This window comes from Apium graveolens, chromosome 5 (assembly GCF_009905375.1).
Source record: "Apium graveolens cultivar Ventura chromosome 5, ASM990537v1, whole genome shotgun sequence".
Lineage (NCBI taxonomy): Eukaryota > Viridiplantae > Streptophyta > Magnoliopsida > Apiales > Apiaceae > Apium > Apium graveolens.
Window position 1 is genome coordinate 105,434,617 of NC_133651.1, and position 16,241 is coordinate 105,450,857.

The window sequence follows — 16,241 nt, forward strand, 5'->3', positions numbered from 1 at the left end:
TATATTCGCAACAAGGTTGCTGTTTTGATAAATAAATTGATTACTTACCCAACACTCGGGAAGTAAAATTCTTGGAACAAGTTAATCCATTAACAGGCATCGCCTGGGAAATATCGGTGAGTTCTCCTTTCCAAATAGATACGACTTCTTGGTGGAGCCGTATCAACAAGTTTCTACTTGGGGAAAGTGGGGACAAGCTTTACGTTTCAGAGTCATGGATTTCATCTGAACTAGGAGTGGCGTAAGTGGCCGAGTAGCGCCGGCCCAGCCTTATTATATTGGCCCAAATGGCCTGGAAGTTCCGCTAAGGCGGTCCATTCCTTAGGAGTTCAGTGTTCGGTTGACAAGTAAATCCGACAGGTTCTCCTCTACATGTAGAAAATGGTGGGGTTGTACTACTACGACTGATCATCGTAAGTGGTCTTCCTGGCGCGGCAAACTCCCGTAATGAGTTCATCATCCAATTGGATAATTTCTGCAACACTACCCAGAGCACTTCGATAGAAAGGCTACGGTTGGGCGATTGTTGAGTGTTGGCAGGGTCAAGTTTTCAAAATGATGTTTGCATCAAATGAAGTATCTCGTAACTTCATTTTATTTTGATGATATTTTAAAGATTTAATCTATTCAAATCTGGTCTTGTAGTCTCATCTACGGGATGAACTTTTGAAACTAATTATAACTTGAACGGTGGTAGTTCAAGTAGTATTTGGAAAAGATATAAGTATATTGGAGTATCTTGTAACTTCATCTTTTAAACTTATATCTAGTAAATGATTATCTTATGCATGATAAAGATTTTCAGAAAAAAACGTTGAGACAAGGTTAGATATATGAGATCACCTTGCAACAATATTTTTATACATTTATAAACTGGAACTCTGTGTATATTATGTATGGAAGAGGACTTCCAAGATTTTGAAAAGTATATATGTATATATACTGAATATTTTGCGACTTCATCGCATTAAGATATCAACTTGGTTCATTTCTTTTGACCAAGACTTTCATGAGTACTATGAGAAGGCTCATATACTATTAATCATTATACATATTATTTTGGTGGGCTTGCTGCTCACCCTTGCTTTCTTCTTTCATCACACAACAACAGATAGAAAAGATGAACAGAACCAAGCTCCCGATTCGCAAGCGATTAGGAGACGTTTCGCAGTTTTCTAGAAGCATTGATGCCGCCGTAGCTGAGGTAGGAACTACCAATAGGCTAGGCTTTCAACTTTTGATGTACCAGATTTATTTATATTTATGAATTGTAATAATGGCAAAGAAATGTAAATTTATTCAGAAAACCTTTTAAGGTGTATTGGCAGATAATTGTGGAATAAAATGACTTGTGGTTATTTTTGGATGTTCATCTCTGACACTATAACGTGTGGTGTGTGTGTTTATTGTGGGGTCACAGTACAGAGTAGTTGAGTAATTATTAAGATTGGGTGTTATTAAGGGAAATGGAACTCGTGACGACCCGGATCCCCGACCCCGGATCTGGGGGTGTTACAGAAATGGTATCAGAGCTAAGCGTTATAAACCTCAGAGATGATGGGACGTTAAGATAATAAGTTCACTAAGATAATAAGAACTCTTGCCAAGTTCATAGTCGGACTACCTAACGTAGTACTGATAGTTAAAACCCTTATGGGAACCCTTATAAATGTAGCGATAGAAGCGTAGTTCGTTATCGTATATGGTAGCGGGACTCCGAACCCTGAAGTTGAGGAACATCAACGCGATGATGTTTTATTACTAATTGGAGATCAGATTGTGGATCCAATAGAGCGTCCTAACGCAGGACCGGATGATGTTGATATTGAGGATGTAGCGGTTGAGGATGTTGTCCTAGAAGGGATAGTTGCTGAGGAGGATCCCATGGAGGATCCTGACGAGATTGGATAAAGGACCACTGATGAATTGATGACCCTGGTTGGGTCGACTACCAGAGGAAGGATTGGTCGGTCACTACCAGAGGTTCGTTCAAGTTTGTAAAGATAGTAGCCCCTTTAACGCGGCTTACTCGTAAGACTGAGAAGTTCGAATGGACAGAGAAATGCGAGAACAACTTTTAAGAACCGAAGCAAAGGTTGGTGACGTTCCCTATGTTGGCGTTGCCGGATGGAAAATGAGATTTTGTGATTTGTAAGTGACGCTTCGCATAAGGAATTAGGGTGCTTCTTATATAGCACAGCAAGATAATCGCGTCTACGTCAAGACAATTAAGGGAATTTAAAATTCGATATCCCCACCCATGAGCTTGGGCTCGTGGCAATAGTTTTGCCCTAAAGATTTGAGGCACTACTTGTATGGAGAGAAGTGTGAGATTCACAAACCATAGGAGCTCTAGTACATTCTTACGTAAAAAGAGCTCAACATACGCCAGAGGAGGCGGTTAGAGCTAATCAAGAATTATGATTGGGAGATTCTTTATCATTCGGGGAAAGCCAATATGGTGGCTGATGCCCTTAGTAAAAAGGAGAGACTCAAGATGATAATGTCTTTGGGAGAGTTTATAAGAGATTTTGGAAATAGTAGTGAAGGTAACCGGAGCCGGTACCGAAAAGCTGTTTGAGATTGCAATAGAGACCGAATTATTGGAAAAGAGCATACGGTGCCAGAGAAAGATGATAAAGGAATAATGAGGTATTCGTATAGAATTTGGGTTCCAAAAGTTCAAGAGCGTAAGGATGAGAACTTAGATGAGAGCCATAGTTTGAGGAATAAGATTTAGAGCAAACCCTGAACGTGATAGTCAGGGAGGTCGCCATCAAGATAGAAGGAACCCATGACATAATGGAGTGGAAAATGAGGATTTTAAATTAAAAGATGACCCCAATTATGGGGAGTAGGATGAAACATTTCATACTAAGGAAACAGAAAGTCGAGTAAGGAAAGGAGACCCGAGACGGTACTCCTATACGGTAATTCATGGACCTGTCTAGACAGAACTTAAACTATTATCCCCAACCACCACCTTAAGGAAACAATGCGATAGGAAATTCTTTCAGGACCTTTAAGTCTCTAAGCTCTCAGAGTTCCAAGGAACAGGTTGACCTAGTCGAGGCAAGAGCCTGGCTAAAGGAAATAGAGGAATCATTTGAGATTCTGAATGATTGACGAACCACAAAAGACTGTTTTTGTCACTTACCCTCCTAAGAGAGAGACCACCCGCTGGTGAAAGACCAAGAAAGGCACGGAGCCAGAGGTTAGAATAAACTGATTTAAGTTCAGTCAATTGTTTTCGGGAAAGTAATTCCCAAAGATAAGGAGATAGTGTAAAAGCTTTGGAGCTAGAACAAAAGTGGATGAGTATGATGAATTATGAATCTAAGTTGTAAAAGTTATCAAGATTCGTTCTGAGGACACGAATCCAGAATGACGGGATGTTTGGAATCAATACTTATGTTGTGTTAGTTCATGAAATAATGATAAGAGAAAGGAAAAAAAAAGAAACTGAAGTGGAAAGGAATATAAAGGCATACGAGTTATGTACATTTTATCCCCTTTAAGTTGGGAGGATTCAAGGAAACCTTGAGATAATTCGAAGGATAAATAATGAGACGCGGATAGACTGAGGAGACAAGAAAGTAAGAAATTAAGAAAATTGGGTGAAGGAAGTGACCTTCAAGAAGGTAAAGTATAAGACCGGTGGCATGATACCCAGAAAGGGAGACGCCAGATATGAAAGATATCCCAACATTGAGATGACTGTTGAGATAAACAACAAAAGTAAATAAGGAATTATTAAGAAGAAGTTCACGTTGAACATGACCAATATCTTCCAGAACATCCATGTTATCATTACCAAATCAAGAAAGAAAAGTGGATGACCATTGTTATCTTTTGGAGGCCATATGGATTGACCTCAATTTGAATAAGGATGCTATTATGAAGTTAGGTATAGACTATCGAGGTGGGAATGATTGAATAAGACACCCTTATCAGGGATATATGACTTGATTTATCCATGGAAGGATGCAGGTACCTTTTAAAGGTGGAATTAAGGATAAAACATCGGTAACTTAAAATGAATCCTAGGGGAATGCATAAAGGTTGGAATTTCACCCTTAATAGGGACAGTATGAGTTTTGACAGTATGATTTGGAAAGGGTTAATGTAGCAACAACCTTTAAGAATCAGTGGAGAAATTTTTCAGAAGTATATAGACAATGGTTCTAGTAATAGTAAATGGTATTTTAATATGCCCTGTATCTAGGGAATACAGGAGGAATGATTGAAGGATAACCTTAAAGGTTTTACAAGGAGAAAGGTAATATTCAAAATTTTCAAGAATAGAAATGTTGATAAAGGAAATATGACGTAATTATAATGTTGCCAAGTGGGGCACGTGTTAAACCACGAGAAAGTATGGATCGAACCAGTAATGGTCGAAATTATTCAGGGCAATTAGGACTTAAGATAAAAGATGTTCTAATTATGATTGAGAGTCAGTCATGACAGTGATTAACCTCTAAAGACTGAGGCAATAACTTATGGAAAAATGGTGATTTTTTTTTACTCATCAAATTTTAAGGAAAGCATTTTCACATAAGCTGTGATTGAAATAAGGTAGAAAATTTATTTGGAGGTGGTTAAAATGACATTGACTGTAAGGAACTATTACTATCAGGAAAGGCCAAAGAGGTGGCCGGCACTTTAACGGTAAAAGGATAATTGTAGGCGCTTGTGCCAAAGGATACAGTGATGATGGTTAAAAGCTGAAGGTTGTATTATGGTTTGGAAGATTGACATTCCTTCTGATGACTGTGCAATACCCAGCCATAATAGTAGTTGGTAAAGGTTTAATTCGTGTAATCGCCATGAGCGGGCTATCTATCTTAGAAGGTACTATCTTGAGAATGAGCCTGGACCATGTTTCAAAAGGACTAAACGAACCTTTGAGTAAGTCTTCTATTTAAGGCATATGATTTAGAATGGTATTAACCTGCTATCGTTGCTTTGATTGAAACTCTTCTAAAATTTTATCTGCTTCATGTCATGTATGTATGTCAGGATCAGGAGTGTTCTTCATGAATCAGAAATGGTGATTATGTTACCTCCTTAGAAGGATTTGATACGACATGTATGGACTCCGTATGGTTAGCTATTAAGATTTCATGGAAAGTGAATGATGACAGTGGGTCAGTGGTGGACCATAGTAAGGCAGCAATGATTCTGCGAGTAACGAGCTGATTACAACCGTGAGAGTTGTATTGGAATGGATGTTGAGATTGAGTACCACTAATCGGGTCGTGGTAGTGTATAAGTTATCATTGATAGACTAATTAAGTAGAGTATCTACCTAGTGAATATTTATTCTTTCTTATCAATAGAGAGTCGTATTATTATACGAAGAAGGTTGCGGTATAGAAATGGGTTCTAGTAACGATGAGGTCTAGAATGAGATCCCAGATTCGATTTTCGATGTCGATGGAGTTTCAAAGGTGATTGTGTATAAGCTCGAGGAAGAGCATGGGTCCATAGAATGATGAACGGAATAGAAATATTTAGGCATGGGAAATACGATGCTATAATACTTGATGCTGATATAAATACGTTTATGTTTTGTTCTCCTATGACAAACCTCTATAATTCAGAGGTAGGTTCCAAGCCAGATATTTTATGGCAGTATATATATATATTTTTATATATACAATTCTCTTCAGTTCGTTCTTTTCTCTTCTTTTCATTTCATGTAATCTGAGAAGAACAACCCTTCCAGAAGGGGAGGTATTGCCGAATGACTATTTATCTGTGTGATAGAAGCCTAGTAGGATACCATCTATTGTTTAAATTGCTTGTCAAGTACTAAAGGATGGCCACCTTCTGTACTAACTATGCAATATAACAAGTGTTCATGATCATAGTGATCTCTCAACAAATTCCTTTACTTCTATATGATTGATCAAACTTTGGGAAATAGAAACAGCAGAAAAAGGAGTAATAAAGTTGTGGTAGTATTCGAAATGGAAACACATTCGTGATACTAAGGTTGAAGTGGTTATTAAAAGGTTATAGAACGCTAACGAGCAAAAGTATAACTAGTATAATATTAGGAACGGAAGGTTGTAGCGATTACGAACTAGAAAAGAATGGGTATTGAGAAGCAAAAGCTCTAATGCTAAATGCTATAATGAGAGTCTGTGCAATAGACTTGAAAAATTTGGAATGATCACTTAACGCGGATTTAGTTATATCACGACAATAGATCATATGTCATTATCGAGGTGTCACCTTATGAGATCCTTGAGGGAAGATAATGTCGATCTCCCTTATGTTAGGATGAAGTTGTAGAGCGCAAGATGCTCGGACCCGCAGTAGTCCAAAGGACCAGGGATATAATAGATCTAATCAGAGGACGGCTGGTAGTAATCCAAGATGGACATAAGAGGTATGCTGATTTGACTCAAAAAGGACAAAGAGTATGAAATAGGGGGCCTAGTAATGTTATAGGTATCCCCTTGGAAACCCTTGAAAAAGGATTGATGAGGTTCGGAAAGAAAGGAAAGCTAAGTCTACAATTTGTTGGACCCTTGGATATATTAAGACGTTTGGGAAGTTAGAATATGAGCTAGCCCTACCCCCGAACCTGTAGCAAGTTCGTAACGTGTTCCACATATCAATGTTAAGGAAGTGTAATTCAGATGCCAGACAAATAGGGGCATATGAGCGCATAGACATGCAACCAGACGTAACCTATATGGAGCAACCAGGAAGGGTATAGAGTAAAAAGGAACGAGTGCTTAGGAGAAGGGTTATCAAACTAGTAAGAGTTTGATGGTAGAACCACAATGTGGGAAAATTTACTCGAGAGTTAGAAAGTGCAATGCTAAGAGAGTATCCCTATTCATTTTCTATCTGATTCCGGGACAGAATCCTTTTAAGGAGGGGAGACTGTAATAACCCCAATTTTTGGGAAATTTTTGAAACCCTTATGAATAGTGTTTTTGCTGAATGAGAAAACTTTTCATGCCACACTATGTAGGGGTTCTGATATGGATATTCTGAGATTTTATTAGTACTTTATATGGGATATAAGTGTATGTAAAGATCGTCAGAATCCAAATCCGAACACTTTGATTTTTCCCGGAAATACACTAGATACGGAAAGATTTGAGAAAAAGGTAACAGGATAAAAAGGATTTAAATTAAAGGATTATAATAGAGGATCATAAAAAGGAATATAATGTATTGAGAAAGGTTAAGGGAACCTAAGTAATAAGATCCCGGGTATGATCCCTCAAAAGATACTCGAAAACGAAAGTTAAGCGAACAGTATAACAGATCAGCGGTCATTAGGCAAATAATTAGGAAGTTAATCAAAGGGATTAGAGAGGATGATGTCACCCAACCAATGAGAAGAGGACAAGGAGGGGAGGATGACATCATGAGGATGACACAAGCATGACATGGGAAGGAAGGAGATGTGGTGGCTTTTTAACCACACAAAATCAAGGGCAACTAGGTAATTTACTAAAACAAACACAAAAATCAAACCAACCAAGCCAAGCAAATCATTTTTCATCAAAATCAAAAAGAAACCAAGGCATTGTTCTTCATGCTCTCGGCCAAAACAGAACCAGAACACTAAAACTGCTGTATCTCCTTCATTTCTCACTCAAATATTGTGTTCTATAGCTCATTGGAAAGGTATTGAGATGGCCTACAACTCTTGTGCACAAGTCTCGTCCAAATAATCATGGTAAGACCCTCATTTTTACAGTTCTTTAAATCGGACTTTTAGAAACTTCAAAGCCTAACTTTGTGTTCTTGATTTCTTTGGAAAGATCAAGCTTGTAGGAGGCTCCCTAAGGCTTCCTAGCAACTTAACACCTCCCAAGGAAGGTATAAACTTCAAACCCTAGCCTTTACTTTATTTGTTAGTAAGTTTAATGGTTGATGTTGTGAAATGAGAAGCATGGATTGTGATTATTAGTAGTTTGGTTTGATTTGGAAGTGTTTTTGGTAATTGAAGCTTGATTATAGTTCATAGGTCTTGATTATGGTTGTTTGAGTTGAAAACCTTGGAGATTATGGACTGATGTGGTATGGTTTAGGTGAAGTTTTGTTGTATTGATGGTTATGAGTTGGTTGGTGGTTAATTGGAGTAGTTTAAACATTGGTAATCGCGTAAACATAGCCGTCGTAACGTCCGATTTTCTTTGGACTGTTTTTGTGCATAACATTAGGATCCGAGAACCCCCTGCTAGATTATGACCACTGCCATATTTAGATAGCTCATGTTACGAGCTTCGTTTTGATATGTAGTTCGTTCGATTCCGATGCACGGTTTAGGAGAAACGACCGTTTCAAGTAACGGCGTTTCGCGAACGAAACTTTTCCCTCGCCTTACTTTGAAACATAGGTTAAAGACCAAAAAGGGTTAATTAATGCATGAAACATTTATGGTAAGTGTGTTAGGCAGTTGGTAAGACACTCGCGAAGGAATCGCCTTAAAACTCGTAAAGGTTAAATTATTAAAAATGGTGGAGCCGAGGGTACTCGAGTGACTTAAGAGAATCAGCAAGCGCAAAACGAGCGTTAGAGTCTGAGTTGGTTAGAGTATAGATTTACAAGTGACTTTGGTTTAATTCCAACTTACTTGTTGTTTATAGGTTACCAGACTCGTCCCGAGCCATTCGTAACCCCCAGTCGCTCAGGCAAGTTTTCTACCCGATATATTGTTGTTGTGATGTAAATATATGTATATGCATTATCTTGTGATAGTGCATGATTGTTATTAGCAAATTTTGCGATATATTGGAGCATGCTGATATGGTATATATGCATGTCTGTTTCATAATCTGGTTATCTATCTGTTGATTTCAATGCTTATAGTTGCATAATACCTATGCTAGAAATAAGCAAGTAGTTGCGTATACCCTTAGTATAGGGGATAAAAGGTGAACATATTTCTAAACCGGGAGTCGATGTTCCCGAGTATATTATATATATATATATTTATATATATATGGATATAGTTTTTAAAACTATGGATCGAATAAGGTTTATTCGATACCTTTATTTTACTTAATTGAATATTAATTTGAGTATTCATTCGAGGGCTTATGACTCAGTTTATTTTATTATTTGAATATTATTTGAATATTCATTCGAGGGCTTATGACTCAGTTTATATTATTATTGAATATTACTTGGATATTCATTTGAGGATGTATGACTCCTTTATTTTATGAATATTATTTATAGTATTCATTCGAGGTATTATGACTCCGCTTATTACTTAATAATATTCTTTATTGTATTAAAGAATAAGGTGTCGATAATCAAACTTACTTTTGATTATTCAAATAAAGATATTACTTTCGTATAAGTATATCTTTGATTATTTGCTATTCATTTCAAGTATAAGTTTTAATACTTCTACTTCAATTATTTTATAAAGATTATTCTTTATGGGAATATTATTTAAATAATAATATTCAGACATTTTCTAAATATTCTGGGGACTGATTTACTTCATTAAATCAGCTTCACTCCAAACATTCTTAAAAATGTTTTGCGAGTCTTCAAAATGATTTTTTTAAAAGTTAGAGCGGATCCCAAAACTCATTTTTTTTAAGATCCTCCTTTCGAAGGGGATTTAAATACTCGCTCAAAACCTGAGGGATCCGGCTCTGTGGTGTGTTTTATATTCGCAACAAGGTTGCTGTTTTGATAAATAAATTGATTACTTACCCAACACTCGGGAAGTAAAATTCTTGGAACAAGTTAATCCATTAACAGGCATCGCCTGGGAAATATCGGTGAGTTCTCCTTTCCAAATAGATACGACTTCTTGGTGGAGCCGTATCAACAAGTTTCTACTTGGGGAAAGTGGGGACAAGCTTTACGTTTCAGAGTCATGGATTTCATCTGAACTAGGAGTGGCGTAAGTGGCCGAGTAGCGCCGGCCCAGCCTTATTATATTGGCCCAAATGGCCTGGAAGTTCCGCTAAGGCGGTCCATTCCTTAGGAGTTCAGTGTTCGGTTGACAAGTAAATCCGACAGGTTCTCCTCTACATGTAGAAAATGGTGGGGTTGTACTACTACGACTGATCATCGTAAGTGGTCTTCCTGGCGCGGCAAACTCCCGTAATGAGTTCATCATCCAATTGGATAATTTCTGCAACACTACCCAGAGCACTTCGATAGAAAGGCTACGGTTGGGCGATTGTTGAGTGTTGGCAGGGTCAAGTTTTCAAAATGATGTTTGCATCAAATGAAGTATCTCGTAACTTCATTTTATTTTGATGATATTTTAAAGATTTAATCTATTCAAATCTGGTCTTGTAGTCTCATCTACGTGATGAACTTTTGAAACTAATTATAACTTGAACGGTGGTAGTTCAAGTAGTATTTGGAAAAGATATAAGTATATTGGAGTATCTTGTAACTTCATCTTTTAAACTTATATCTAGTAAATGATTATCTTATGCATGATAAAGATTTTCAGAAAAAAACGTTGAGACAAGGTTAGATATATGAGATCACCTTGCAACAATATTTTTATACATTTATAAACTGGAACTCTGTGTATATTATGTATGGAAGAGGACTTCCAAGATTTTGAAAAGTATATATGTATATATACTGAATATTTTGCGACTTCATCGCATTAAGATATCAACTTGGTTCATTTCTTTTGACCAAGACTTTCATGAGTACTATGAGAAGGCTCATATACTATTAATCATTATACATATTATTTTGGTGGGCTTGCTGCTCACCCTTGCTTTCTTCTTTCATCACACAACAACAGATAGAAAAGATGAACAGAACCAAGCTCCCGATTCGCAAGCGATTAGGAGACGTTCCGCAGTTTTCTAGAAGCATTGATGCCGCCGTAGCTGAGGTAGGAACTACCAATAGGCTAGGCTTTCAACTTTTGATGTACCAGATTTATTTATATTTATGAATTGTAATAATGGCAAAGAAATGTAAATTTATTCAGAAAACCTTTTAAGGTGTATTGGCAGATAATTGTGGAATAAAATGACTTGTGGTTATTTTTGGATGTTCATCTCTGACACTATAACGTGTGGTGTGTGTGTGTTTATTGTGGGGTCACAGTACAGAGTAGTTGAGTAATTATTAAGATTGGGTGTTATTAAGGGAAATGGAACTCGTGACGACCCGGATCCCCGACCCCGGATCTGGGGGTGTTACAGTTGGAGCAGATTCAGCAAAAGGAAGTCTACGGGAAAGATAGGATGATTAGCACATCTACTACACTTGTAGCTGAAGGTCAACAACAACAACAATCTCAACAGTTAGAAAGAATGGTACAGTTTTCCAAGGCTGAGGAAAATGTGTTAGTAGCAGAATATGATCCTCCTACTACAAATCAATCAAGTGATGATTTTTATTCCTTGGAAGAGCTGGAGCAATTAGAAGATGAGTCAATGGCCCAAATTGTCAAGAGATTCTCCAATCTCAGATTCAGGAGGAATCCCAAGCTTAAGTACCAGTCCAACTACAACAAATTCCAGAAAGGTGGATCTTCATCCTCTAACACCAGCAGTGGTGGATACCAAACAGGGATGGTTGATCGGGGCACCATTAGATGCTATAACTGCAATAAGTTGGGACACTTTGCCACAGAATGCAGGAAGCCAAAGCAAGTAAGGAAGAACTCTTATGATTCCAATCAGAAGAGTAACTCTGAAAGGGCTTATCTGGCAAAGGGAAGAAGCTGGGATGATACTGATAGTGAAGATGAAGAAGAAGGAAATCTTGCTCTTATGGCTATTGATGGAAAAGCTTCATCGTCAAGAATAGAGGTAAAACTTTCTGATGCTGAAATAGTTTATCATCTAAGAGGCAACTTAGATAATGCACGTCGTGATAATGAACTGTTAAGTTTACAGATCAAAGACCTTGAGAAAGAGGTCAATGAATTAAGACTTGTGCATATTAATCAAGAAAAATTAAAAAAACAAGTATCTTTTCTAGAGAATAGAGTTGACTGTTATAGAAAACTCGAAACTATTCTCAAAGACAAGATCACCGGTCTTGAGACTAAGGTTAGAGCCTACTTCAATTCTTGTTCGAAGGCTAAAGAGTTCTACAATAAGCAAGCTGTTAATCAAACATCTGGAATAGGTTATGATTACAATGCTGCTATTGGAAAATTAGGCATAACTCCCCTCCTCATGTTTGTGCTAAAGGGAGGGAAGTACCACATGTGCTTAAGGGTGTTGATGAACCCCTCTATAAACCATCAATTGCTGAACCATTTGATGCGACCTCCTCTGTTATTCAAGAAGAAATACGTGCTGAGGATCATGCTAATGAGAAGATTGTTTCCAAGTCAAGTGAGTCGAAAGTTCCAGTCAAAGTTGTGAAAGCAACTGAGACTAACTCAGACACACATGAGTTGGATAATAAAAATGCCATGTCTACCATGCATAAATTGCCTGCTATTAATCACTCTCATAAAGCATGTGGTGTTTCTAATTGTATGTCTTGTGCTTTTAATATGATGTATGCTTATTTTAATGGTAAGCATGTTTCTAATGATAAGACTACTCCTCGTCAGCATGTGAATAACAAGAAGCATGATAGGTCTAAGACTGCTAGTCCTTCTAAGGCTAGAAAGGAGACATTTGTGCCTAAGCTTAAACAGAAATTTGTTAAGGCTGTTTACAAGGTCAAATGTTCAGTCATTGAGAAAGTTGAGATAATTAAAATTAAAAATGTTGTTTTGCCTGACAAAGGACAGTTCTACAAGTATGCCGGGCCCTACCAAATTTGGGTTCCGAAGAAGGTCTAATCCATTTGTAGTGCAGGGCATTAAACAGGTGTAACCGGTAGTGTGGATTCTTGACAGTGGATTATCAAGACATATGACCGGAGATAGAGCCCTGCTATCAAATGTGGTTGAGAAAGCTGGCCCCCTGGTTACCTTTGGAGATAACAGCAAAGGTTTATCTGAGGGATATGGCTGTTTGCAAGCTGGGAATGTTATCATTGTAATTTTGTATATTGTGTTAGGTTATTATCAGGAAGCAGTATCCAACATATAGCACCAGTGACGAGACTTTGGAATATTACGACATATCAAGCACCTGCTGCACATTACACTTGGAATTGAACTCTAGTAAGATGTGTACAAGTGTACTCCTGTTTGGTGAGTCAAAAGAGGAAGTCAGTGCACCACAGTTCATGGACTTTGCAGTTGCAGATCTATTGGACTATGCAATCTCTTCTTCACAATCTCACTTCAGGTTGGTATGAACTAGTATACTGCTCAAGCAATCGTCAAAGACATGGTATGACACTCTAACTACAGTTACAGTTTTATATGAATAAGTAGAGTCGTCATATTAATAACTATCTTATCACTAGGCACAAACATATTGTTTTATATGTGCAGTGATATATTGATAATGCTATCGTTGAACTCAAACTTCTTTCTACATTTTCTCTCTATTACCATATGTTCTGTGATACAGGTTCAGTCTCCAATGGCTTTCTTTCATTGACAGTCATGAGGTTGAAAACCCACAATATCTATCCCAGACTGTAAAGACAAACACAGAAACAGAACCAACCAACACTCTCTTACCACTAATGTAGTATGAATGAGCGTGAGGGAGATAGTGCCTTAGTGCACCACATAAGGAAGGTTCTGAAGTCAACCCAGTAGCTCTGTCTCCTACATAGATGAGTAGTATTTAAACCGAGACAACTGCTAGCCCCCATACATCTTCTCAAAAAGATGTAATGACTGAAAAGGCACAAAAACAGTTACTAGATTCATTCTCTCAACAGGGTGTGTCTATTGAATTTTGCCTGTCGGCCAAGGCATCCGATGTAGTGTCACCACTTCAAATATAAACAATTCTTGATGCACAAGGAAAGGTTACACACACAAAGGATGAGTTGACAGAAATAAGAGTTTCAACCATTTTAAGGTCAGATTCGATTGTTTAAGGTTCGTTAATGGACCAATTGCCTTTACAGGTGTTAGGAGAGGATACTGATCCAAAAGCCATATGTCAGTGGTCAGTATCTCCCTCCCCAGGCTTAAATCCCCTGGATGCATCTGCGGATAGTGGATCTGACATAGGCGCAGATCGGCAACTTGTTGATAATGATTCAGATATTACCTGATGAGTCACAAGGAAATGTCTTCACAGACATTAGAAGGGAACCTTGATCTTTATGCTAAATTCTTTGGATCATTGTTTACCTTCCCAAAATTCAAATCTGGAACCCTAAAAGGGAAACTAGCAACTTGTAAATTAACTCAGATTCATCTGACGAGTTTAACGAGGATGGAGATTTGTGAACTCCTATTGCACCAACTGTGACCTCCTTAAGGATGGCTAAGGTGATTTTCCTTGCAGGTACAGCTGAATGTTGAAGCTATGAGTGGAGTGATACACTTGTGAGAATGAGTGTAAATACGAGTGGAGAGAAGAGTGAAACATATGTGAGGTATACTAAACAGAATCACACACTCACAGTGAGGAAGAAAGAGAAACTACTTGTTATTTCTTTTCCAACCAAGTGAATATGAGAACTCCTTCAGACGACGGCATACATTTCTTCTTTAAGGGGGAGATAAAAGCTTAAGTAATAGTTTGGAGGATTCCTCAACTAAGGGGGAGAAATAGCAGGGAGGAAGAAAAAGATGAAGCATATGTACACTACACCACACCATTGTTATTTGTAACTACGGATCCTATTGTACGGGAGAGGTGGTAAACACAAGGTGATTTTCTAGTAAGGGAAGAAGCTGTTTTCAAAAGGGGAGTACCATTGGTTTTTATCTGCGGATCCTATTGTACGGGAGAGGTGGTAAACGAAGGTGATCTTCTTTAATGAGTTGATTCTCATAGGGGGAGAAGCAAGAGAGATATGTGCTTCTCAACAGGAAATGTGGTTGTACAAAAGAAGATGAAATTACTTGAAGATATGTTCAGTCTAGAGGAACATCTATTTGGAATCTGGAAAAGGTTAAATGTTATCCAGAACTTTTCTGCTATTTACTTTGCATTTCTGTTTATATCTTTTTCTTATTTGTTAGTTGAGTTATCCTCTAGGTATTTGTGTGTTATTGTCTAACAAACAAATAGGGGGAGATTGTAAGGCATATGTCATAGCCTATTTGTATATTCGAGGATTTAACTCAACTCAAATAAGAATGTAATAAGTAAATAGTGGATCTACCGTCAAAAAGATCTCGCTAAGTAACATTTGTCAAATGATTCAGAAACAAGGTTCATTTACAGACTTGAGGAATTAATTCACTGGAAGAAGTTCAAGAAATTGATCAAGCCTCAGTGATATAAATCAAGGTTGTGGATTTAATCAAGTGACAGAGATCTCGTCGGGGTATCAGATAATTACAAGGATTTAATCTGAAGAAAATAAAGTATCAAAGTCAAGACATGAAGAAACGTCACGGAAGTTAGTCACTCATGAACCAGACAGTACATCGAGTGTCAACATTGAAGTGGTGGAATTGATTCATAATTTTCAGTAATTTTCAGAAGATTTACAAAAGAATGGTTGCAGTTCAAGAGTAGTATTAATTCTCTATTAATTAATTAAGTCATATAATTTAATTAAGAAAATAAATTATATCTACAAATATTAATTTATTTATTAATTGAATTAATTGATTAATTAATTCTGAATTAATATTAAGATTTTTCAGAATTGTTTTTGGATTAAAATCAGTTTAAATCAGCAAGACAATTGAAAATGAACTAGCATGACAATCTGGATTGTCATACCGATTGTCATGCCAAGTCATTTCAATTGTCATACCGAAAGTTACACTGGGAGGAGGATTGTCTTGCCAGTTCATTCTGATTGTCTTGCTAGTTCAATCAATAGTCTCACCGAAAGTCTTGCTAGCTCAATTGATTGTCTTGCTAGCTCAATGGATTGTCTTGCTGAGCTAAAAGGATTGTCTTGCCAACAAATCAGATGGTTGTTTTATTATTTAAACAACAGAAGCAACAGAAGTCAATCAATCATCCGAAAAACAGTTCAAGAACAAAGAAAAGCAGAAGCTGAAAAATATATCATCTCTTCTCTGCTAAAATCAAGATCACAATTTCTAGCTAGTAAAGTTAAATCCAAACCACTAGAAATCATTATCTTGTTCTTGTGTAACTATCTAGCGGATCAAAATCCCTAGAACTTAATCTCAAATTGTGTTTAGCATTTGAATCTTTTTATTACAAAAATAGAAAAAGTTCATGTCGAATTTA